The sequence below is a fragment of the Emydura macquarii genome, unplaced genomic scaffold, assembly GCF_026122565.2.
Source record: "Emydura macquarii macquarii isolate MOO-44397 ecotype Brisbane River unplaced genomic scaffold, CSIRO-AGI_Emac_v2 contig_1110, whole genome shotgun sequence".
Classification (NCBI taxonomy): domain Eukaryota; kingdom Metazoa; phylum Chordata; order Testudines; family Chelidae; genus Emydura; species Emydura macquarii.
In genome coordinates, this window is record NW_027131247.1 from 1,744,945 (window position 1) to 1,771,650 (window position 26,706).

General features: G+C 41.3%; 1 protein-coding gene across 7 annotated transcripts in view; it reads left to right on the forward strand.

Moving 5' to 3' along the window:
* The window catches only part of LRRTM4 (leucine rich repeat transmembrane neuronal 4), a 651,824-nt gene that overhangs the window by 166,736 nt on the left and 458,382 nt on the right, over positions 1-26,706 (forward strand). For 2 of the 7 annotated variants that reach the window (XM_067545847.1, XM_067545845.1), the window contains exon 2: positions 4,006-4,211. The exons of 3 other annotated variants lie outside the window; for them this stretch is intronic. The gene's annotated coding sequence lies outside the window, so the exon portion shown is untranslated. Of the gene's footprint in view, positions 1-3,073; positions 3,249-4,005; positions 4,212-26,706 lie in introns of all 7 variants that reach the window. 2 more of the 7 variants (XM_067545844.1, XM_067545848.1) reach the window with 2 other exon arrangements.

Consider the following 26,706-nt stretch of genomic DNA (forward strand, 5'->3'; position numbering starts at 1 on the left):
GCTATTATAACCCATATATTCATCAGGCTAAAAAGCTTTTAGAATGAGGGGTAAGAGGGCACTGAATTAATTCATGAAAAATGAGGAGAAGGAGCCAAAGGAGAAATGAGACAGGACAGAGCTATGAAAAATACCCAAATTGAAATGACTGGAGTTGTGTATTCTTTTGGTGTAAAACAGGAATGAAGCACTGGTGAATCCAGGCCGTTAAAAATAATAATAAATTATCATAACATGCAAGACCCCCTTGGGTCTCTGTGCACATGTTTACAAAAACACTATGTGATTAACTAGAGTTCCAGGTCTGACGCATTGCTAGGTCTCTACAATGTTATCATCATTTACACATGCAACTTCGAAGCCCCTTCTATCCAACGTGGGGCAGTGCTCGACAGTTACCTGACGTGGAGCACCCCCAGGGACACCCCTCAAAGAAGAGGTTACTCACCCTGTGTAGTAACTGAGGTTCTTCAAGATGGGTGTCCCTTTGGATGAGCATTGTTGCTGAAATTCTCCCTTCAAAGGAGCAGGGACGCACAGTCACCTGAAGTGAAGCATCCAGGGGACACCCATCTCAAAGTACCAGTTACTGCACTTCTCTTGTGCATCAAAACTACACTTAGTTAGAGAGACTTTGAATGTGATGCTGTGTACATTCACAAAGCAGCTTTTCAGACAAGCAGTCACAAAAGCAACATGTTTTTTCCCCTCCTGGTTTCTCTCTCTCCTTCTTTTTCTCTTCCCCCAAGGTCTGTCTCAGAAGAGATGATAATTTTTATTTCCCACATCCCTCCCCCACATCAGCCAATTATCTTTGCAATCACAGCCTGGTGCTGGCATACCTCCCCATTGCCCACTCTCTCTGATTTTTTTTGTTTGTACGGGTTACTTCTGCATTAGGAACTGTCAGCTATTCAGAGGGACTCACTGTCATTACTTAGGGCTACTGAAGTCTGCAAAACTAAATTGAGCCACACTTTTCTCTGCTAGAGATATTCTAAATACTGGACCATATTCTGCCTTATCTTGGGACCCTGGGGAAGTGCATTTAGGGAACCACTTATCTTCCCACCTCACCCCAGTGCAGGAGGCAAAATGATTGCTTTCCCTATTGTTTCCTGAGCCTAGGGTTGAAGGTGAGTAGCGTTCATAGCTATAGCCCGGTCCCTGTGTCTCCTTCCTGTTTGCTAGTACCTAAGGCAGTTTATATAAAGAAGAAACATTTTATTATAGCTGATTGGAAAATGGATTTTCTGTCCTGTGAAAAAAATTGTAGATTTCAATATCCTGAATTGAGATGAAATGCCAAATTTTTTAAATATTTCATGAAACACAATTCTGGAAAAAAAATCATTTTGGGTCAATCAAAATGTTTAATTTTGATAAATTTGAAAGTTTCCTTTTTGATTTTGGCCATTTTAAATATTTTTTTTTAAAAAAAATACGTTCAAGTGCATTTCTAGCAGTTTTTTCCAAATGAAAAATTAACTTTCGGTTCCCCAAATATCAAAACGAGACATTTTGACGTTTTCAATCCCCCCCCCCCCCCCATTTTTAAAAACGAAATGTCATTGTGAAATAGATGCAATTTAACAAAACAAAAAGGTTTAGTTCAAATGGCAGTTTCCAATGGAATACTGCTTCAACAGAAGTTTTTTAATCAGCTCTGCATTCTGTACATTTTCAAGAGAGAGGCTGACTTTGCAGTTCAAATACTAGATTGAGGCTCAGAATATCTACATTCACTTCTGGTTTCTGCCACAAACTTCCTGTGTGACCTTGGGAAAGTCACTCAGTCTCTCAGTGCCTCAGTTCCTTTCCTTTTCCCTCCCTTTGTCTGTTTTAAAGTTAGGAGTATCTTGTGTAATGAGACGGTCAGCTCTTGAGAGCAGGAGCAGTCTCTGAATATGTCTAAGATATTGGTTGGGGACTGTAGATCCTATCGGAATACGTTCTACATAAGGTAAATTGATTGCTCCCTATTCTCCAGAACATTCTGCCTGCTATCACCCTGCTATGCACAACCACCGAGGTGTTGCTTTTCCCCCAGCACCTGCCTGCCTTCAGAAATCAGAGTTAAGCTTGCTGTATCTATCTACAAACCATTTTTTTTGGATCAGTGGGTGAGCACTTTGCATGGCCGCTTAGGGATTATGCAAAATAAACCATTTTTTGCAGGCACTTAGCTCTTAGTTGTTGGGTTTTTTCCCTTCTTTATTGACACTGTTTTTTTACAGTTCTGAATAAGGAATAATGGAAAAAACAAAGCATTGTACAATCAGTAAATAATGTTCTGCATGGAAGAGAAAGCAAATAGAAAAGAAAATGGAATTACATAGCTTTACGAGATGCAGATACATCAGCAGTAGTGTCAGGTATAAGTGGCAATATTTTCTGTCACTTGTGTTCGATTTTTAGGGTGGACTGATGCCTTTTGCTTTAATTCCCTATTAACTCGTTATTGAACTGGTCATCTGTCATGGTATCCATTGCTGTACATCTTTCCTAAGAGCCTGCGAGCCGTCACAAAGAGTGCTTCATGCAAACACTGAACTAACACAGACAGAATGAGAGGTGGCAGGGTACAGCCCTCTTGGATTAAAAACACAATAAAGGTGCACAATTTATGCATCTCGAAGGTAACTTTAACCTAGAGATGAATTCTGAGGTAGGGAAGAGAGAATAGAGTCTCTTTTCACCTACTGTCTAGGAATTTAAATGGCCCCTGTGCCCTTCTCTGGGAAGGAGGGGATTACTGTGGGCCTAAAGACACAACAGGCTCTTCCCTGCAGCAGATACCATGTGTGGAGATGTTAAAAGGAGAGGGCCCCACGCAGTTTGGAACTGATCAGGCAGGAGAGCAGAACTCGGCTTCTTCCTTGGTATGGGAAGCCTGGTTTCAGGCAAGAGGTTTAGAGAGCCTGCTGCTCGGGTGAGAACCCTGGTGGATGGAACGACCAGGCACTGAAGGAGTGTTTGCTTGAAGGATGGGCCGTGAGTGTAAAGGCGGGGCACTGTGGAAGACTCATCAGTCGACCCTGATTTTGAGTTCTTAGCATTCCTTTATTTTTAGAATTTAATACACTGGAAGGGGTGTGTCTCAAGCATGCCTTAGCTGGAAAGCTAGAGCATCACTGCGTTGGACCCCATGCAAGACAGCAACCATCAGAGATGCTGCCACACAGTCCCCTGTTGGTCCACAAGGGGGCACCAGGAACATGGGCCCAGTAAAAGCCTCCATCACCATGGTAACTAAGCCCTTATCAATTTTGTCCCCATTTTGTACAGCTGGGTAACTGAGATGCACAGAGATGAGGTGACTTGCCCAAGGAAGTTTGTTTCAGAGCTGGAAATTGAACCCAGACTCTTTAGGTCCCAGCCTACTGCCTTAACCACAAGACGACGCTTGCTATTCTTTCAGTGTGAGTGACCTCCTCCTCTGGTGGTCCACAGAAGGGATAATGGCCTGCAACTGCTGCCAGCTAGTACCGTTTTTCCTTCAGCTGAAACGGCAGAAATTTGAACTTTTTGGTGCTGAAGGTCCCAGGTTTAACTCCTGTTTGTGACCAGTGGCAGGATTCATTTGCCTAGTGTTTCTAGCGCTCTGGAAGTCAATACGCCCACCCAGTGAGTCCGGCAATCCCTCTCTCCAGCACAATCCAGCTGGCGTTTGCCAGTAGGAGCCGTGAATAACATGGTCACTTGGGAATTATTGAATGTACTTTATCAACTGGGCCCTCTTCTCACTGTGTCTGTGCAACATGCTGGTTGGTTCACTGTCTGCATTGAAAAAAATAAAATAAGGCGGGGGGGGGGGGAACCCTTGGATTAACTAACCGGTGTTAAAATATCATCAGCGACGTGGCAACTCAAGTACAGGGAGGTATGGGGTTGTACTGGAGCTGCTAACACAACTGCAGAGTTGCCGTATCTTCATTATTTTAACATGGGTTAGGTAACCTGAGTGTAAACACTATTTTTTTTTTTTTTAATATTTTCCTTCAGTGTAGACATAATCTTCGAAGATAACATCCTTTGTGCTACCCTGTTAAGAGTTTCTCCTGTCGCTCGATGGCTGTGGCTTCGGTGCTGAAGGTTCCGGGTCCTCTGTCTACTCATAATGGAGATAGTTACATCTGTCCTGTGCAGATATGACTCAGGAAAGTTTGGTCCCACTCACCTCTCCCAGCACTGCTCCGGAAGTGAGACAGGTTAGAATTTGGCCCATATTGAGTGTATGTTAACAGCTCAGGGGAGGTGGTGGTTATTTTCTCTCAGTAATAGCTCAGAACAGATGCACTGCCACAGAAACGGAATCTGCTTTGGACTTGTATGTTTATTCTGGGATACAGGGATTCTGTCAGGTAAATGTTTGTGAATTCACACAGCTCTAAAGATTGCTGCTATCATCTTGATGAAATAAATACAGGACTTTGATTGGTGCCTCATGGGAGGCAGGGGAAATGACTTTCAAATTCTCTGTTTTCCACGAGTGCCTTTAATGTGAGAAGGCAGAGAAGCAGAAACAATGAGCAGCAGATATCCCTGCCCAGATATCCCATCCCTGCACAATCCAATTTCCAGAAAAATGGAAGACCGAGGCCATGCTAGTTGGAGGAAGGCGGGGGGGGGGGGGGGGAATTTATGAGGTTGAACCATAGAGCCTGTACAGGCTTGGTCCTTTAAAATTCCACCTACTGTAAGAAAGGAGTGGAAAATATGTGGTAGTATCATCCAGTGGATAGAGCACAGGACTGGGATTGGATTAGCCTTTAATTTCCAGCTTTGGCATTGACCTGTTGAGTGACCATGTGCTCATAAACCCCTTAAGCACTTTTGGAACAACTTCCTGATATGACCTGCATTTCCAAGTGTTCAGTGACTTTAGGTGCTTCCACGTTTGAGACAGTTACAGGGAGTCAGATTTTCAGAGAGTGGGAGCTTAGTACTTATTAAAAATTAGGCCCCTTCCAGGCGTCTCCCGCCAGGCATCCAAAATCACTAGTCATTTAGGACCTCTACTCTTTCTCTCATGCTGTGTGTCTTTATTCCTGGGACCAGGAATCTAATGCTTGGTACAGCCCACAAATGAGTATGTGTGAGTGTGTGTGCATGTGTGCTATGGGTGTATATAATACACACACAAATCCATGCACAAATTTTATGGGGGTTTTTTCCTTGTATAAAAGTCTGTGATGTTCTAGCATTGTTTTTTTACATTTTTTTTAAACCATCTATTTGATAAATTGAAAGTATTAGTAGAGGATTTTCAATCTGGATGTTTTTATTTTATTTTTTTTTAACATCTCTAGAGGTTGAGGATTTTTGTTTTATGTTTTAATGTCTCAGTCATAATAAGCAAATGAAAATCTAACTAATTCTCCCTGTGCTATCAATGTTTGTCACTAGTTGGCAGTGAGATTTCACTTAGTGTCTGGTTACTGAGTGGAAGTAGGAAGCTCTGAAGACCTGGCAAATCTCACGTTGGCAAAATAATGCCTGATTCTTTTTTTTAATGCAAATTAATTATACACAACAGCAGTGTGGAACTTGTAAACCTGGAAAGAAGGAACACAGCACACAAGCAGTGAACCAATATGCTGCTTTTATTCTCTAGCAGACATATTTGTTAATGTCACCCAGCAAATTAGTCAGAGAGAGGGAAGTTGGTTAGCAGTTGATCTATCCCATGTGGATTAAAGTGTAGGATGAGTTAAGGCCCTAAATTCATGCAAGTTCAGAGAACCATTGTCCTTTCTACTGCTTCTTAGCTACTTCGAAAGGAAAAGAACAACTTTTCTCTTATTTATATATATGCCCAGAGCTGCGAAACACAATCTGTATTCCATGCATCTTTACAGGACGAGTTCTGATGAGAGAACTTCAGATTACTTTGGGTTTCTCTTGCATAGTTGTTTGCAGAATTCCTACAACATTCCTGTAGTGCATGTGTAGGTGTATTTCAGCTTGTGTACTGTTGTTATCCATAGGAAATACAGAACTGGACAAAATTCACCTATTTGTTGTTGTTTCTGTGCTCTAGACTCTGCATTTCAGACCTCGTTGTGCCTCTGTAAGTCACTATAGTCCCAGTGACCCAGAGTCCCAGTCCATGAGAAATGTCCATTTCTGAAGAATTAGGTCTCCTGTTGCCCAGTCCAATGACATAACCGGAAGACCTTCCTTCCTCGCAAACCAAACCCCGACTGACCTTTATGGAAGCTCTCAAATATTGAGTTACCTGAGGGTGTTGTGAAGCTTAATTAATGTTTGTAAAGTGCCTTGAGTTCCTTGGGAAGAAGTGCAAGGATGATGATTATTATTATTACTAATAACAGATGAGCCCCTGAAACAATCTAGTACAGTAGAATGAATTAGCATGAAGGAAGCAATCAACAACAACAAATGAAACCAGCAATGCCATCATTGCCTTGGGCAACGTATACAGCTGGTGGTCTGACAGATGTGACAGATGAATCCACTGATATTCCTCTGTCATTTCCATTGCAAATTAAACTGTCTTACATGTCCTCCAAACAGTCTCAGCCAAAAATCAACTGCAGTATTAACTTGCCTGTCCCAGTTGAACCGTCTTTCCCACTTCTACAGGTCAAATCCACTCTTGGTAAACAGATGCAATTTCCTCTGAAGATTTGCATTCTCCAAGGATTTATGTGTGTAGTAGAAGATAAGCACCAATCCCATTATTTCAGTATCATACACAAGTAGAGCTGACTGAAATTTTTTCACCAAAACTTTTTTTGGATTAAAAAAGTGGATACAGTGACTTTGAAACTTTTCATGAATTTTTACCCATCTTGCCAAATTGTTATAGAGGAGGGAAAAAAATCCTCCAGAAGTAAATGTTTTGTTTTAACATTTAAAAAAAGAAATGTTTCAAATTATCACTTTGAAATGACTTTCCATTGTTAATTTTATTTTTAAAAATGTAAAATCTTAAAAAATGCTGAAAATCAAAATGAAAAAAAAATTTTTTTGGGGTGGGGGGAGAGGGTTATGCCAAATGAATTGTTTTTCAACTTTTTGCATTTGCTGAAACTTCAGAAAAATCTCATTGAGGTTGGACCCCAAATATTTTCTTCGATTTGTTTATTTCCAGTTAATTGAAAAAAAAGAGTTGGTCACCCAGCTCTACATGAAATCCCGACTGAGATCACGGCCCTGTTGTGTACGAGTTGATGTATATACACATGAAATGACAGTCCATGCAAGACAAGTTAGCAAGACAAATGAGGGGGGCGGGGAAGGCACAGAAAGATTAAACGACTTGTTCAATGTCACTTAGCAGCTCAATGCAAGAACTAGGAATTAAACTGCTGACTTCTAGTCCAGCGCCCTATATACTGAAATCGGTCACCTCTCAGTAGCTGATTGCCTCCCATTGATCTGCAGACCTGAGTTCTAACTGGCAGGCCAATAAAACGTTAAATGCAGAGTCATCTGGGGAGTGAGGTACTCCTGGAAAAGAATTGTGCCAAGTCAGAAGAGCTGGGAAATCAGGTGGGACCAAGGTTGACCTCCATACCTAACCTCTAAGGTTTTTTGTGTCTTTTTTTTTTTTTTTTTTTTTTTTTTTTAATTTGAAATCAGTGGGGTTTCACATACTTTCGACCAGGTCTAAAATTGGCCCATAAATGTTTTGTGGATGCATGCTAATCTGGTGCCAAGTTTGAACTAATTTTCTCTTGCTTTGCAGTGCTTGACCACTGAGTTACCTTTGTGGATGTTTAATAAGATTGTGGTTAAACCAGATCTAGAACCTTTCCATTTGAGGATGCATACCTCAATGAGAGACATTAATTCAGCCTTGTGATAAGCTGTTAAGACCTTCTTTTCAGAGAAAGGAAAGTCAAGTCACAGAGTTCAAGTGATTTGCCTAAGGTCATTCATCAAGCCAGTGCCACTATTTGGAATAGAACCTGAGATCTTGACTCCCAGTGGCATGTTCAAACCACTATTTCCCATGTTCTTACAAACAGAGATCCCAGTTGCTCAGGGCCCGAACAGAGAAATAGCGGAGCAAGGTGGCTTTTCGCTATCTTAGTGCTATCTGTATGCTGGGACAACCTTAGGGTTATTGAAACTTAAGCTCCGCTTCCCAAGTCTCCTTATGGGCCTTAAAAGGCAGAGAACAGCTGTAGCTTAGTACATTCTGATCATGTCCCTTGATCCCTGACATATGTCCCCTGCTCCAAAGGTTGAGGTAAATACCTTCTGCCAACTGTAAGCTGGTTAGAGAGCCCTCAATAGGGGAGCATTCTTACGGGGCATTTTCCCCTCTTGTGACCCCTTTTTCTCACAGATAAGAATAAAAGAACCTTAATAACTAAGAATTGGATCCAAAGTGTCCAATGTATATGAGTGGATGCGGCTTTACAGCAGCAAATAGCTGTTTCAGACACCCACATTATTTTATTTCCTTTAAATCCTTCTTTCACTTAACTATCAGTCCTGCTAATAGACAAGTTATTTCATCCAAATGCAATAAAGATGGAAGGCAAGATAGGTTCATCTAGATAAATTCCAGCCTGAAAATCTACAAGCTTCTGTGCTCTGAGCAGGCCATAGCAACATACCTATTACAGAGGAAAGTAGTGATTAGAAAACCTTGTTGAGGTTTGTTCATTCTTCACGTGACCTCCAGCACCTTCCCTCTTTGCCCATTGTGACAGAGTTATAAAACTGCCACTATCCTTTGGTTATCAGTCCATCTGGCAAGGTTGCTGACATAGCTATGTCTCTTTCTTTCTCTTCCTGGTTTGCCCGATAGTATGAGTACTGGAACCTAGTTACTCTGGAATCATTGAGCAATGTTTTTCACAAATGTTATTTTCTTACCTTGGATCTCAGGAAATTTTGTTTTATTTTAAGTTCACACTTCTCATCACCACATAGTTCAAAGTTTTGGTTATCGAGCTTTTTTATAACATTCTTCGCTAATGCCAAAACTCGAAAGCTCTCAGTCATCTGTGTGTCCTTTCTTAAGTGTTCAGATCTCACATCCATATGAGAGGGTTAATATAGCACTTCAGCAAACTAGTGCAGATGTGTAGTTTAAACTTTTGACAATGCAGAAGTCCTTGGAAGTTGCAGAATTCATTTTTTGCAAGCTGTACCATTCTCTTGATTTCTACATTGCATATTCTGTCCAATGCTACTAGACTCCCTAAATAGGGGAAACTATTCACTTATTTCACCACTTGACCATCTTATTCCTGCCTTGAGCATTATTGTGTTTACTTAACATACTTTTTGTCATCTTAACATTAATCACTGTTCCATGTTTCTTCCTAGCAGTGTTCACAGCAGTAAGCATGTTGAAACTATGCAAACAAAGTCACTGTGCTGTCCATGTCTATGCCATTGACCTGTATGTCCTAGCTGGTGTCTTCTGAACTCTCCCTCATACGTTCTATATGTAGGATGAATAGTTGCAAAGACAGGATGCAACCTTGACGTACACCTTTCTTGATGCTGCAATACTCAATAGTTCATAGTTTGTTCAAAATTGCTGCTTTCTGTTCCCCAGTGCAGGCTTTTTATTTATTGTAGGTCTTGGAAGTCAATATTACTTTCTTGAAGAACATGTTTCATCTTGTCATGTTAGCTTTAGCCAGGTTCAGTTCAGATAAACACCTAACATTATTGGATCCAAGCTCCTAGGTACCTGTGTACAATTGACAAAGAGACCTATTGACAACAGGCAGATTTCTGAAACTTCATAAGCAATAAATGAAGCTATCAGAGCATTTTCTGGGTTATGGCTTGGTTCTAAAACTGGTTGAACATTCTGGGGAAGGGGTTTGTTAACCGTGAATGTCAGCTCATTGAGGAAAGGGTCTGTCTTTATGATACATGCTTGTGCAGTGCCTTGCATATTGGGGTCTTGGTCCTTGACTGGGGCTCTAGATGCTATCATAATAGAAATAACAAATTCCTTGTTATCCCAGTAAATTCCTAGCTCCTAGAGAGACCCCTTCTGTTTAGTATTAATACATGAAACTCAGGCTAAGGTTTAAAAAAGGAGCCTTGGGAAGTTAGGTGCCCCAGCTTTAACTCAAGGGCCTGATCCCATACATTGCTGAACAGCTTCAGTGCTTTACATGGATATCAGGAATATCCAGAGGTATACATAATGATGACACAAATTTGAGAAGGGATTTTAAATCTATCACTTGAGGACTTAAAACAATCCCTGACTATCAGAGACCAGGATGAGGCCTAGTGTGAAGGGCAGATTACCTCACATTGCTTACTGTGGGCCTCTTGCGCCTTCCCCTGAAGCATCTGGTGCTGGTGGCTGTTGGAGAGAGGGGACTACATGGACCCTAGGTGTGATCCATTAAACAATTCCTGTGTCCCAGTGCTGAGGGTGCTGAGCACCTAGTCACGTCTGAACCTGGTAACGATATTTATTTAAACGAAAATGTATGCGGGTGAAGTGACTGAATGCAAATCAAATATTGGATGCAAAAACTTGCTTTAGCCTTCTCGCCTCCTGCCTTCATGTGCTTCCCAAATACCATGAATATTCACTCTTCACCATGGCATGAACACTGCCGATTTTCTTTTTAAGGGCTGAGTTGTTATCCCAGTTTCATGCATTTTCAGCTGTTCATGAAAGGCAGATATTAGATCGCTTCCCCCACCTGCATATCATTAAGATAAATCTCAATGCACATCCTTTCCTCGCATTCTGGGACGGAATAGAAATATTGGGATAATTTTTATAAATCTATTGAAATCTTCGTGCAAAAGCTGGGCCTGGTGGGTAACACGTAAGGGAGGCTGGAGTGAATGGAACATGCTCCTGGAGTTGAATTGGCACTGATGCTGGAGATTGAGGGCCGGGTTCCGTGCTGCAGCTCTCCACAGATGCAGCTGAGAAGCCACAGCCCTGACGTGGATGGCAAGGAGGGAGCTAAAAGTGGCTTCATGCCACATTTGCACTTCCTTAGTTCTAGCTATCCGGGGATTGCTCTAATTTATGTCTTCCTGTAGGTTGCCCCTCACCCCAAACTAGCGATGCCCAGCATCCATTCTCTTCCCCCACACGACTTGAGCTGTCTCCTCCTGGTCCTGCACCCATGCCAACAGCTGCCCCACAGGTAGCCTACACTGCCACATGTGCTTTGCAAATCCTTTATTCCAGCCCCTCTGCACTGCGGTAGAGACGGACATCCAGACCGCAAAGTTTGAATCCTTCCTCCCAGTGTTTTCTGGTGTGAATTAATTTCCTTATGGTCATGTCTGGCTTTTTATTCAATGAGACGGGGTGAGCCCTCTGTTGGTGCATTTCACAAACCATCTGAGTGGAAATAATAGTCACTAAAGAAGCATGGCAAGCCAATAAACCAGCCATTATGATCATGATAGCGTCAATAGACACCACTACTGGCAAGCTTTTGAACTTCTCTGCTCAACGTGATTTCCAGTTCTTTCTGAACTCCAGCTCTAACATAATGCACCATTGTGGGTTATTTATTTCCATAGACTGCTTTGATCTCATCTTTAGGTGCACAGTGCATTTTGTTGTTGTTGCTTAATTAAAGCAGTGCACTGCAAGCATCTCAGTTATTTTGGGTTTGATTTGCTCTAATTCCCATGGATTAAATCCTAAACTCTTGGGATTCTTTTATTGTTGCAAACAAAGCTGACAGTGGTGAAAGAACTTCTCTTCCCAAAGCTTTCCTGTTACAACCAATGCTGTCCTTCCAGCCCCTAGCTATCCAAAAAAAAAGAGGAACCCTAATTAGAAAATTAAGAATCTGTGCTGATTGGCTGTGATTGTTTTAATTCCTATCAGAAAGATTCACTTATGCAATTTACTTGACTCTGACACACACAAAGACATATGCTGCTGAATTTTAATTTAGTCAAACAAATGTCTGGAACTTAAATTGTAATGATGTGACACCTCTTATTCGGGGACTGCAATATCATACTTCTTGCTTTAGCTTCTCAACAATCCTTTGATGCCCACAAGTAATACTTTTTCTGTGGATCACTGCATTTGTAGAACAGGGTAGTAAGTGGGTTGCCCAAGATCACATGGTATGTCTATAGTGGACCAGGAGAGAACTTAAGAGGCCAAAGTTTGAGAGACTGGATTCCAATAAAGTAACTGGAGTTATACCAGGGATGAATATGGCCCTAAAAGATTATCCACATGTATCTGAACAATGATGAGCTATCTTCTTCCCCTGCCATATTCTATCTGTCCTTCCTATCCATAGAGTCTTCTCCCTGGCATCAGCTAATCCTATTTCTCTTCAGACCTTTTCTACTAGTGCTCAGTGTTTCCCATAATCACACACACCTCTGTCACCCCAAGTCATAATCCCCTTTATCTGGGTAATCTGGTTCAAAAGTGCCATAGGGTTTCCAAATATCTCTGCTGGCTCTATTCAACATTTTCTGTTCTACACTAGAGCTGTTTGTTGCTATTTCTTCTTGCTTTCTTTACCAGAAACTTTTTGGGGGGAACTTTTTGGGGTTATTTTTAGTTCATGCATACCAACATCAACTTCTGTCTTTTCATTTTACTCCTGTAAGAGTCACCAGCTTGCAGTGAGTTAGGTTCCTTGTAGAACTTTAATCTATGTTGTGCGGTGATGATGGTGATATGTTTTGTCTGCATTATGCAAATTAGCTTTATTTCTTTGAGGTCTTGTCTTATTCCAGGGGGAAAAAAATAATTTGTTTGTTTCTTGTCTTGCAAAGTTACCAGTCATAATCAAAAGTGAGTTCAATTAGATGTACAGTAATTTGCAAATTCAGTTCAGATCTTCAAAGAGTTGATAAAATGGCTGGAGTCAATTAAAAATGTTACTTTTTGTCTTTGAAACAATCCTTTTTATATTATATTTTGGCTAAAATTATAAATAGAGTGAACAAACTGATAGAGCAAAGTTTTTTAAAAGACCATTTCATTGATTTCACCAGATTTTCCTGATCTTCAATTGCACCTAATTGCTTTCTATGAAGAGATTGCTTTCTATGCCTCTGCGGATGTGGGGAAAGCAGTGGATGTGATATACCTTGACTTTAGCGAAACTTTTGATACAGTCTCCCACAGTATTCTTATCAGCAAGATAAAGAAGTATGGGTTGGATGAATGGACTATAAAATGGATAGAGAGCCGGCTAGATCATCGGGCTCAATGGGTAGTGATCAATGGCTCCATGTCTAGCTGGCAGCCGGTCACAAGCGGAGTGCCCCAGGGGTCGGTCCTAGGGCTGGTTTTGTTCAACGTCTTCATTAATGATCTGGAGGATGGGGTGGATTGCACCCTTAGCAAGTTTGCAGATGACACTAAGCTAGGAGGAGTGATAGATATCCTGGAAGGTAGGGATAGGATACGGAGTGACCTAGACAAATTGGAGGATTGGGCCAAAAGAAATCTGATGAGGTTCAAAGGGACAAGTGCAGAGTCCCATGCACAGCTCAGACTGGGGACCGACGGGTGAGGCAGCAGTTCTGTAGAAAAGGACCTGAGGGTTACAGTGGATAAGAAGCTGGATATGAGTTAGCAGTGTGCCCAGTCTGCAAAGAAGGCTAATAGCATATTGGGCTGCATTAGTAGGAGCATTGCCAGCAGATCGCGGGAAGTGATTATTCCCCTCTATTCAGCATTGGTGAGGCCACATTTGGAGTACTGTGTCCATTTTTGGGCCCCCCACTACAAAAAGGATGTGGACAAGTTGGAGAGGGTTTAGCGGAGGGCAACAAAAATGATGAGGGGGCTGGAGCACAAGACTTATGAGGAGAGGCTGAGGGAACTAGGTTCATTTAGTCTGCAAAAGAGAAGAATGAGGGGGGATTTGATAGCAGCCTTTAACTATCTGAAAGAGGATTCCAGGAAGGATGGAGCTAGGCTGTTCTTAATGGTGGTAGACGACGAAACAAGAAGCAAAGATCTCAAGTTGCAGTGGGGGAGGTCTCGGTTGGATATTAGGACAAACTTTTTCACTAGAAGGGTGGTGAAGCACTGGAATGGGTTACCTGGGGAGGTGGTGGAATCTCCACCTTTAGAGGTTTTGAATCTGCGGCTTGACAAAGCCCTGGCTGGGATGATTTAGCTGAGGTTAGCCCTGCTTTGAGTAGGGGGTTGGACTAGATAACCTCCTGAGGTCCCTTCCAACTCTAATCTTCTATAATTCTATGAAGAGAGAGCTCTGGTTTTTTGGTTTTTTGTTTTTTTTAAAGTTTGAGCCAAGATTTATTTTTTTCAATGACTTTGGGTGCCTCATGCTTTGAGTTCCCAACCTGAGACTATTCATAAGAAGGCTGATTTTTTTCAGAATCTGGGAACTCAGTAATTATTATTTCTTTTTTTTCAGCAAAGGAGCTTCACCCTTATTATATTAAAATGTTTGCTTCTTCATCTGTTAATATTTGGAGTGCGGCAGCAAAAGAAAATAGGCTTGGAAGTGTCTGAAGTCAGGAACATATCCCAGTCCTTCAATTTTATGGCAAATATTGGGCCCTGAAAGGAATTGGTTGTTAAAGTTTTTCTCTTAGTTGTGGTATGTGTAGATTGGCACTATTTCTTTTAGTTGCCTCACAGTAATACATTTTATAGAAGTCGCAAGAACTCACACATCAAAGGAGGAAGGGAAACTGCTTTAAGTTAAAGGATCAAGTTAAAATGATCCAGAGCTTAATTTAATTAAGATATCCACAAGGGGATAAACTCCAAACCTTTTAGAAAATTCCCTTGTACTTTTAAGAAGGTAAGTTCACTGGCAAGCATTTATCATGCATCCTGTATGATGTCAGAGACATCTCACTTTTACTAGGCTTTAAACCGTGTAGACAGGCTGTCATTTCACTACCCCATCCCAGTATCTGGCGTTACAATGTATATTTTTTGTTCAGCAGGATGTGTTTGGTTTGGAGTGCTATTTGATCTGTTGCAACATATGTCATATACTGCTTTCTTTGCATTTCTGAATTCTGGGATCCTTAAGTTCTACTGATTAATGGAGAGTCCCTGTTAAAATGCATTTCCTACAGGAGAGGTGGAATTTTAAGGTTTAAAAGAATGATGGGTAACATTTTCAGATGTGCCCAAGTGGTTTAGGAGCCTAAATCCCCCTTTTTTTCAAAAGTTATTTAGGCACCTAAGAATCCTGCAGAGGAAGGATAACCCATGGTTAGGACACTAGCCTAGGACTTGTGAGACTTAGGTTCAGGTCCCTCCTGCACCACAGACTTCCTGAGTGACCTTGGTCAAGTCACTTAGCCTCCCTGTGCCTCAGTCCTCCCTCTGTAATATGGAGAGAATAGCACTGTCCTAGCTTACAGAGGCATTGTGAAAATAAATACATTCAGTGATGGGGAACATGCAATGGTCCACGATCAGTAGGTTAGTCCTGCTGACTTTCAGTGGGACTTAGCCTTCAAAGTGCTAGGTCACATTTGGAAATCAGACTTAGACTCCGAAGTCACCCAGGCATTTAAAAAATGTTGCACTGTTTGTCTGAAGCAAAGCCCAGATTTGCATGGTCAAATCCTTGAGCCTGTGACGTGCCCCATTGACTGTAATGGGACTTACCCTCACGTAAGGGTCCAACCGCATGGATCCGAATTCAGGACTGAAGTTTGTGTTTAGAGCTATTCTGAATGGTGCTGCCCATTAGTATGTTTAGCTGCTTGTACAAACTAAACTTCAGTACACAAATTGGGCCAAACAGCCCCACCCAGTACCCAACCCTCGGACGAAGGCACTGATGCAGGAAAGCATTCCTATTTGGACAAGCATGAGCTGAAGTCAATGCACTTGATGCAGTGAAGTTCCATTGACTTTAATAGGAGTTAAGTATGTGCTTAAAGTGAAGCACATTCTTAAATTCTGATATGGTCAGAGATGGAATTAAGCGTGTGTTTTGCTTGGCTTTGCTTGTGAATAAAAGTTTCCCTGCTTCTTCTCCACCCTCACAAGTCATGATGAATACATCAGTGGGATCCAATCAAGTGTGAGTCTGGGATCTGATAAAGCTTTAAATCAGCATGACGGATAGCACAATAAATGGCAAAAATACCATCCTCTCTCCCAAATAGATACATTACAAAGTTATATGGAATAAGCCTTTCCTTCCAGAAGGATGTTATGTGGCAATTAACTAATGGCTTGGCTACAATAATTCTGAATGCTCACAAAGTGCGCACATGGCCTGGACATAGAGAATAGGGACACAAAGAGGTTGCTAAATCCATTACAAATGTTATAGATCAAACCCTTTACCAGGTGCCCAAATGGAAATTTACACTAAATAACATTAGCGTGAATTGGATCAGCAACTTAATGGACTAAGTCGTTCATGTCTAACATCTTGCTGGGTTACTGTCCATTGCAGACAACTTTAATCAGATAGCAACTTGCTCTTGCAACAGAGCAAAGGAAATAAAATAGGGTCGAAATTTCTATTCTGTTCATTTAGCTAAAGAAACATTAAATGGTTTCAGCCCCTGTAAATCTGTGGATTGTCATGCGTATGGCCAGGGAAACAAGGCCAAGGTGTTCCAGGGCTCAGTCCTGCCAAGTGTTGAGCACCCCATTCTAGTCCTTAGTGCCAGATTTACAAAGGTATGTAGGAGTCTAAACATGCAGATAGCTGATTTTGAAGAACCCAATAAGCACCTAAGTCCCATTGACTTTCAGCTTAAGTGTTGTCAGTCCTACCATGCACCCATCTGCATCTTTCAGTGCCTAAATAATTTTCTAATTCTAGCTCTTAAGACATACTTAAATTTCATTTTATGTCAATGAGATTTAAGCACATACTTAAGTGTTTTGCTGAATCCGGGCCCATGCAAAAGAAGGCAGAAGAGCCATATAAAGCATTTGATCTTATAAGGTGTTGAGTGTCTGCAATACCCATTGATTTCAGTGGAATATGCAGGTTCTCTGCACTTCACAGGATCACGCCCAAAATGAACAGCTACTGTAGCATATGACGTTCTCAATCTTGAAGTGAGTGGGGTATTCAAAGAAGAAGGGGCTTTGGGATCAGGCCCTAAAGGTCTGAAGCGGTAAACCCTTCCTGTGAGATGCTAATCCGCTATAGACTGGGTCAAATGTGTGTCAATTGAATCATTGTGCACCAGAAAATGTAGCTGCATCAAAATCAAAAGATTTCAAAGGAATATTTTGATTTCAGTTAATTTTTGATAGTCAAAATGGTTTTGGCATTTTCCCTTTTCATTTCAATAATGTCCGAATTTTTTAAATTTGGTTCCTACTTTTGTATCACAGTAAAATATTCTAATGCTTTGTAAATTATATTGAACATTTTATATTGGTTTTACCTTATTGAAACTAAACATTTTGATGGTTCTGAATCAAATTTTAGGGGAATTTTTAGTTCTGTGGTAACCTTTGGCTTTTCATTTTGAGATGGAATGAAAACAAAGATCAAAAGATGGCAATCTCCCAAGGAACAGAAAATCCCTTTTCTGACCAGCTCGAACCAACTACCACTCTCAGTGATGTCTATAGGGACCTGAAGCCATAGCTAAAGACAGAGTACCTCATATATATGGGACCTTTCTCTTCTGCCTCTGCACTGGGATAGCCAACAAGGGGACTGATTATGATAAGTAGTAGTTTCTCTTAATATTAACTGTACTGAGATTCCCAGCTCATTTCATTTAGGGCACAATCACCATGAGATTGGCTACATGTCTTGGTCACTGATTTTATGGACTTAATTCAAACCAGTGACTTTTAGATAAAAGGCTCCCCGTCCAGCTTCCAGTTGTCTGGGCCTATCCAGTCCCTCTGGTTAATTCTTCTAGATTTCAACACCTTGTATATTAAATACTTTTTTCCCCACCATCCCTGTTCCCAGAGCTTCTTGGAATATCAGAGTGTTGCATTAGTAGTGGCCATTTACAGTAGGGCTTATTGTGCACCCTGCTACTCATTTATCAGAATGAGCTAAATGTTTCTTTCTCCAGGAAGGCAATAAATAAGTATGAGCTACTGGGCTCTGATCAGGCCTTGTGGAAAGGGGAAAGATTTGTCCTTAAGAAAGTAATACATTGTGAAGTCTTATTAAAAGCAAAATTAGGGGTGGGGGATAAATATATGCTCTGCCAAAGAGTTGTGCTGTGAAAAATCCATCTGCTCAGTACAGGGCCATGCAGTGGAAGGAGGACAGTTTCTCAGTGTCAGGAAATATTTCTTTCTCATTTAATGGTTGTTCTGTTTGATCGTGCATGTGCGTGGATTGCTGCAGCCAGATGAATATTTAGCCAGGAACTGGGTCAGGACTCAACTCTTTCTGAAAATCAGGCCCCTTAAAAGTGCATAAAGTCAAAAGTGAGGCCTGTCCATAATAGCTAATCAATCCGTTTTGAACATCCTGGACAGAAGCAACTGGTTTGAGTTTAGGGACACGCCTGAAGATGGTACAGTATTATGTACAAAGCAGAGTGGCAGATTCTATAGTGGTTAGAGCAAAGGGCTTGGAAGCAAGGGATGGTTTGAACTAATCTGGGGTCCCAGGCAAAGCCCTTCAGTTGTCCACCAAGGTACAGTGTGTGACAATGGACAAGGCCCAAAATGGAGTGTGTGATCTCCACCTCCACTTCCTCCCTCCCACCCCTCCCCCCACTTCAGGCCATTTAAAACAACTCTGCCCTGGCAGATGGGAGAAAGTTTTAGATCCATAGGGTGGAAGCCATGTGGGGAAGCAATGTGTGCACTTATCCCCATGTGGCTAACATTATAGCAGCAAAACCTGAACAGCACGAAGAGCTGCTGTGCATTGGGCTCTAATCACCAGAAACTACAGGTTGAGCACCATTGTCTACAGCAGCCCGGACAGGAGTCAGGAGATCTGGGGCTGTTCCTGCTGGTTCTTTTGTGTGCCTTTGGGCAAATCGCCGTAAACTCCCGGTACCTCCATTTTTCCTATCTGTAAAATGAGGGTGATGCTTACCCTTGTGACGCACTTTAAGGTCATGGAGAAAGGAAAAATAATGGTATTGTGCAGCTGTAGTTTCTATTTCCAACTCTCCCCCAGACTTTCCGCAGGACCTTGAACACCTTTCTTCTCCTTTCTGTGCCTTTGCTTCCCCTCCTGTAAAATGGGGATAATACTTCCCTACTTCGGAGGTATTACAATTCTGGGTAACTGCACCTGTAGTCCCCTGCCATGGTCCAGCAAGGGCACCTGCTTTGGACTCCTGGCTCCTCAGTCGTCATCTCTCTTGGGAGACTAGGTTTTTCTCCCTCCTGAATGGGGTTTTTCCAGTCTGCATAGTGCCCTGCCTACATTGTGTTAACCTCAGCAAGCCTGACTGTGTAATCAGGCTAGTGTCTGTACTTTGATTTCTCTTTGTAGAGTATGAATTGTAATTGCCAGCAGTTAGGAGTTACCACACAGCTCTTTGATAGGCAAGCATGTATTCTTAAGGTGAAATCACTACAGAGAAAGCATATAAAAAGAATAAAAGTTCCTAGGCACATGCTGAAAGCTTACCAGAGGTCACACATCAGTCTTATGGGCTTCTGGAAGTCCAAGTGCCTCCAAACCTTTCCAGGAAGGATTCAGGCCTCTCTTGGACAGAAGGTCCTGTCTATTTGCTGGATCAGAAAGACAGCCTTGAGTCAGTTTAAAGTTGGGCTATTTATCTAAAAGATCTGTTGGTCTCTGAAGAATTCACTTTGAACCAGTGTATGAAAGTCTCTACAGCTGGTGGACCTGGCTGGCAGTGTTTGACCTGAGTAAATTTGCCTACTCAACCCTCACTGTTCTGAGTTTCTGGAGGAGTTGTGGTTATCCTCCCCAATGGAATAACATACCCTCCCTGGCCCACTATGATACATGAACAGATCAGATTTTCACCTTGAGAAGATTTACTGAGAGAGGCCTAAAACACCAGCAGAAAAGAAACCAACACTTGGGCAAATTTACTGTAATTATTTAGGCATCAACCAAATTGAGGTGTACATAGGTTCAGCGGCAGCTTGAGTTAGGGGTTTTGTGAATCCCAGTGGCTCCTGATTCTGGAATGTAGGCACCTAAATCTTTTTTGTGAATCTAGTCCCCTGATGACTAGGCGTATCTCCTGTCGACTTCCTAACGTCTACTTTACTGCTGCTCAATCGAACCCGCAAAATCATGCCACCTGTGCTGCTGACGGTGTAGACATAGCTTTAGTCACTTCTGAAAATGGAAGTTAGCAATCTAAGTCACTTAGGCCTTTCAGTGCTGAACAGATTAATGTCTGAATACCTTAAAAATCTGAGAGTCAAGGTGGGCAAGATAATGCTTCTGTTAAGGAGAGAGACAAACTTTTGAATGTACATCGAGCTTTTCAGGTGGAGCTCTGTGGAAGCTTGTGTCTCTCACCAACAGCAGTTGGTCCAAAAGAAGATATTACCTCCCTCCTCTTGTGTGTCTAACATCCTGGGACCAACACAGCTACAACAACACTGCATTTAAAATAATCTGGACCTTTGTTACCGCAGTGCTGAGCACCCTAGACAAGCCTACTCATAATAAATATGAAATACCTTTTTACTTTCAGTGCCTGACATTAAACCTGGAGTCTCTCAAACTTTGTAGTAGGCTTTTCAAATCTGTACAGTATTCAATAATTCGAAAGTGATTTATTCTTTTTTTAAATAAATAAATTGTTTCAAAGCTGAAAGATAGAGCACAAGAACAGAGTATTCCATCTAGCCCCATCATCAGTATTAAAGTATACAATCTAGAATGCTGTTGATGAAGAGTTCATTGCTGAAAAGGTTATTTTCCTAAAAATAAAGAGGGTCCAAGTGTTGCTCTTTGTGACAAGGCTCATTTCTCCTGCCTACAAGGGACAATAAGCCTGAGAATTGAAAGGTCATTGGTCCTTTTGTATGTTAATAAACAATTAATATGGCTGAAGGGAAGATGTGGCATCCAGGTCTCCAGTATAAATTTTGGAGGAAATTAACCATTCATGACAAGGCACGAATACTTAAACCAACATGTCCTGGCTTATTGCTCAGCCATCATTTCAGTCTCTGTAAAAAAAAAAAAAATATATATATATATATATAGCTGTTTAATCAGCTCCAGCTAACAATCATTTTTCATTAACAAGCACCTTCTGGGACTTGAGTTCACCCCCTGAGATTATTTCTTGTATTGTAGCATTTCATAAGTGATAAGGAAAAGAGGACTAGAAAAAGAAAATGACTGACTGAAAATTCCTTCTAGGCAGTTACATTTCATATGCATATACTGTCATATGTGCATGGAATCTAAATATGCTGCTACGTCAGTCATTTTATTGCAGTTGTAGCAGCAGAATTTCACATGCTCTTGTAATTACTATCCTTTTTTCCCCATCACATTGCTACCGCGCAGCAACTGACCATCTGGTCAACGTTTTGAAAGTAAAGTTGCCAGCCTAGCGGATGCAAGCATCTCACCCGCTGAATGGCAGATATTGCAGTCTAAAAGGTTTGCTCTCAGGGTTTCAGAATAGCCCATCAGCATCTGCAGGCTAGCAATCAATTTTATAATCATTAGGAAACACATTTTATACTTTCCAGAATGATTTCTACCTTATCTATCACTTTATTTGTCTCTCACAATATTTCCCATTACCTCTGATGAAATCTGAATTACAGTTGTTATTTATTTTGGCTATCGAGGGACTATTTATTAACCCTCCCGCAATAAAGCTGTTTTGAGGACAGATTTTGAAAGTATTTAGGTACCCACATGCCTAACTTCCATGGACTTAGGCACATAGGTGCTTTTGAAAGTCCCACTAGATGCCTATCTGCATCTCTCTAAACCTAAAGAGCTTTAAAAACCCGTCTCTTCCAGACTAGGAGCAGGACTGACAACATCAAAATTTTAATAGATAGGAGCAGTAAAGTTAAGCTCCTAAATATGGATGTATAGTGGGATCTTCAAAAGCACCTAAATGATTATTTATTTAATTATTCATCAGGACGCAGGAACCCCAGCCATGGACCAGGACCCCATTGTGTTAGGTGTTGCACAGTCCCAGAACAAAAAGACAGTTCTTGCCTCTAAGACCTGACAACCTAAATAATAAGGGTTTTCAGAATAAAATTCCTGTTGAAAGTCCCATTGAATTGCAGTGGGTCTTGCACTCCTACAGCACAGATGCTTTTGAATTTCCTGTCCTCAGCATCTGCCTGATTCTTCCCTCCTCTGTGCTCTCTGTCATAGCATCCTAATGTTGTTGTTTGATGATCATCCTAAGCAAATGGTATTCTGTGCTGTAGACACATTGTGGTGCCCCCAGATGGCGTAGAATAAAAGGTAGTCCAGTGGACAGCATGCTGGATTAGAAATTGGGGAAACTGGGTTCCATTCCCAGCCCAGCCATTGTCCTGCTGTGTGAATTTGGTCAGGTCATTTATCTCTATGTGCCTCAGTTTCCCTATGTATCCTATGTGTATTGTCTGTTTTGACTAAATTAATTGGGGGTAGAGACATTCTTACTATGCGTTTAAGTGTATATCACAACTGGGCCCTGATCTTTGTTGGAGCCTCTAGCACTATAAACAAATGCTGTATGGTGAACTAGGAACAGATAGTGAAAGAAATTACTTTCCAGCTCTGCTACCATGTGGGCTTGGGCAATAGAACTCAGCCTCAGATCCTCTGCTGGTGTAAATAGTCATAGCTTCAGTGTCTTCAGTGGAGCTATAGCAGCTTACATAATCTGACGATCTGTCCCTTGGGTCCCTGTCTAGTGCCTTGTCCCCTGGACCACACTTCTTCCACACAACAGTGTCACTGCCCAGCAACATGGGATGTTGTCATCTGTGATGTCTCACTTCTGGTCTCTTTGTGGTGTAAGCTTGTTGAGGTAATGAGAAATTTTAGTGGGTGCTTGAGTTACTATTCAGTTAAATATAATATTTTTATTTAAGTTTTTGTCTTGTGGAAGCTCTGATGTGCCTGTAGCCGCTTTCATTGTTTTGGATCTTTTGGTTTATAATTGTATGTTGGAGGTGTGGAAGCCCAACTTTTTTAGTTGTTGTTTGCTCAGTTTTTCAATTAACTTTTTTATTGTTTTTGACGTACAAAGTAATCAAACTACAGCAGGTACAGATCCATTATGAGCAGGGATACAACCCTCCATAAGCAGCAAACAAGGGAACACTGCTTAGACAAGGCTTACATCACTTGAACTATGACATGTGAGAGCATTACACTGCACTTAGGGAGTGATTGATGGCAAATAAGATACACAAAAAGATCAGCTAATGGCAGGAAGACAAATGGGAGAGTCTCCCAATAAACAGCAGAGTGTAAATCAGCTGAGCTTGTGAGATGTGATGTGCATGAAAAGTAAAGGTTTTGCTTCAGAAGTTCATAACATGCTTTTTTTCTAATCATATGGTTATTCTTTAAGACTGAATTTCTGTTTATAAAGGGTTAATACACAATTACTAGATATCTTAATAAATTCTTAATTATATATTTGTAGATTGTAAGGCCAGAAGGGACCTGTGGATCATCAAGTCTGACCTCTTGTCTAACACTGGCCAGAGAATTCCACCTTGCTACCCCTGTGCTGACCCCATTCCATTGCTATATTATTATAGAGTCAGCAGGTCATAGGTTTCTTATAATCATGATTTATAACTACCCATGAGACATTTTATCCATGTGCTTGTAATCATCACTAACACACAATATTTATGTCCATAATGTGCTTTCACATTTACTGATCATTAGCCCTTTATAAACCATTTATGAATGGAGCCTCAATACAAAAAGTGACCGTTTAAAAAAACATTTTTTGAAGTCAGATTTAGTGCTGGTGAAAGGTGTTATGTTAAACCTCAGATATTAAGGCTACGTGGATGCTGCAATAGGGAGGTGTGTTTGCAACCCCGCGGGCCCATGACCCTGGGTACATAGCCAAGCTGTCACTGAGATACCTCATGGCACATAGCAGAGCACCTTCTAGCACATGCAGACATACACATAGAGAGTAGTTATCAGTGATTCACAGTGAATCTGGAAGGACATATTAAGGGGGTCCCACAGGGATCAGTTCTGGGTCCTCTTCTGTTCAATATCTTCATCAATGAGTTAGATAATGGCACAGAGAGTACACTTATAAAGTTTGCGGCCAATACCAAGCTGGGAGGAGATGCAAGTGCGTTGGAGAATAGGATTAAAATTCAAAACGATCTGGACAAAGTAGAGAAATGGTCTGAAGTAAATAGGATGAAATTCAATAAGGTCAAACGCAAAGTACTCCACTTAGGAAGGAACAATCAGTTGCACACATGCAAAATGACTGTCTAGCAAGGAGTACTGCGGAAAGGGATCATAGTGGATCACAAGCTAAATGAGTCAACAGTGTAATGCTGTTGCATGGGGGGGGGGGGGAGAGGCAAACATTATTCTGGGATGTATTAGCAGGAGTGTTGTAAGCAAGACACGAGAAGTAATTCTTCCACTCTACTCCACACTGATTAGACTTCAACTTGAGTGTCCAGTTGTGGGTGCCACATTTCAGGAAAGATGTGGACAAATTGGAGAAAGTCCAGAGAAGAGCAACAAAAATTATTAAAGGTCTAAAAATCAGGACCAATGAGGGAAAATGAGAGAACTGACTTTGTTTAGTTGGGGGAAGAGAAAACTGAGGAGGGATATAAGAGTTTTAAAGTACATAAAGGGTTGTTACAAGGAAGAGGGAGAAAAATTTTCTCTTTAACCAGTGAGGATAGGACAAGAGCAATGGGCTTAAATTGCAGCAAGGGTGGTTTAGGTTGGACATTAGGAACAACTTCCTAACTGTCACACTAGTTAAGCATTGGAATAAATTTCCTAGGGAGGTTGTGGAATCTCTGTCATTGGATATTTTTAAGAGCAGGTTAGACAAACAGCTGTCAGGGATGGTCTAGATAATACTTTGAGTGCAGAGGCTGACAAGAAGACCTCTCGAGGTCCCTTCCAGTTCTACTCTTCTACGATTCTGTACCCAAAGTAGGGTTGATCTAGCTGCTAGAGCCAAGCCAGCTCAGATAGCAATGAAGTTGTGACAGTACAGGCTCACCTCACCCAGCCAGGACCCTGGGTACGTACCTGAGCAAAATGAAATATTCTGAAATGTTTTATTTCAACCTTATCAGAATTTTCTTTTGTAATATAAAAGTCAAAATGTTGCCATGTTAACCTTTATCAAAATGAAATGTTTAATTTCCAGTTGAAAATTTTGACAAAATTCCTGTGAAAAGTTTAGATTCAGCACTTTCCACCAAAAAACATCATCACATTTTTGACTCGCTCTAAAACTAGAGGCATCTTTTGAAAATGTGTCTGAATTATGAGGAAGCACCAGGCAGGCTCCTTTATGCTGTCCCGGCCAACATGTCTCTACGTTGCCTTTGCGAGGAGCACTTCCAGGCTTGAGAGGTTAGTTCAGCCTCTATGCTCACTTCAGTTGTTGGCCTGTCTGCTGAGAATGCTCACCAAGGGTGCCTGGAATGGCCAGATGGAGCAGTGGCTGGATGGATGTTAACACTGGGCTGGATGTCCACTGGGAACTTGCCAGAGACCAATGAAGGACATCTACGAGACATTAGGTGATGATGTCTTCTGCTCATCTTCCTACTTGAGCTCGATTTGATCTAGCCAGTTACTGTTTAAAAGCTGTGTAGTCATCACCAACTTCCAAGTCATCCAAGAAAAAGCAATAAAAAAGCAGCTATTTGGGTCACTCACCTGTAGGGTTTTTCTTTCTTTAACGAGGTATTTTGTGGTGGGTTGATCACATGAGCTATCTGATTCAGATGGAGCCCAAATGCCATGGAAAACTTGCATTATACCCTTCAGTTACATTGTGCAGGGAGCAGTTTTCAATTCCAGTGCAAGCTGCAAAACTTAAATATGGCGAAGAAATTATTTTAATGATAATAATTTACACTTGCACAGCAGCTTTCACCCAAGAAAATATCATGTTAGAATTTTCCATTTATAGTCTCTCCAAGATAGGGTAATTTCACCTTGGTGTAAGTACTTACATTACATTCTCCTTTGCTGCTTGGGAAGGAAAAAATGTTATGGTTTGTACCTTTGCATATTTATTATAACAATATTTTGCATTTATATAGCCTTTTTCCTCTGAGGATCTGAATGTGTTTTAGAAACATTACTTTAAGCCTCACAATATGCACATGAGGCATTATTCTACTACTTTATGTATGGGTAAACTGAGGCACAGAAAAGTTAATAGGCTTGTTTTTTAGCAGTGTTGAGAACCTACCATACCAAATGAAGAAAATGGGATCTGTAAGTCTTTGGCACCTCCGTAAATCAGGCCCTGAATGCCTGGGCCAAGTTCACACTCCAGTGGTCTAGTTCAGCAGTCCATCTTAAAGCCCCAACTGTAAACTCCATTCACTTCAGTGGGATTTGGCACATGCTTACAGTTAAACATGTGCTTAAATGCCTTGCTGAACTGGAGCACAAGTTTGTGGCAGAGTGGGGGTTGGAAGCTGAGTCCTTATTCCTGGTGCCTGATCTAGAGCTGCTTGAAGTCCATGTGAGCTTTTCCACGGAGTTCAGTGGGATTTGGAGCAGACTTTTAGTACCTCCTTCTGCAAGCAACAGTGCATAAACTTTTCACTCTTTTATACCTGGCAAATAAAACCACTTGTACCTTTTTCTGATGTGC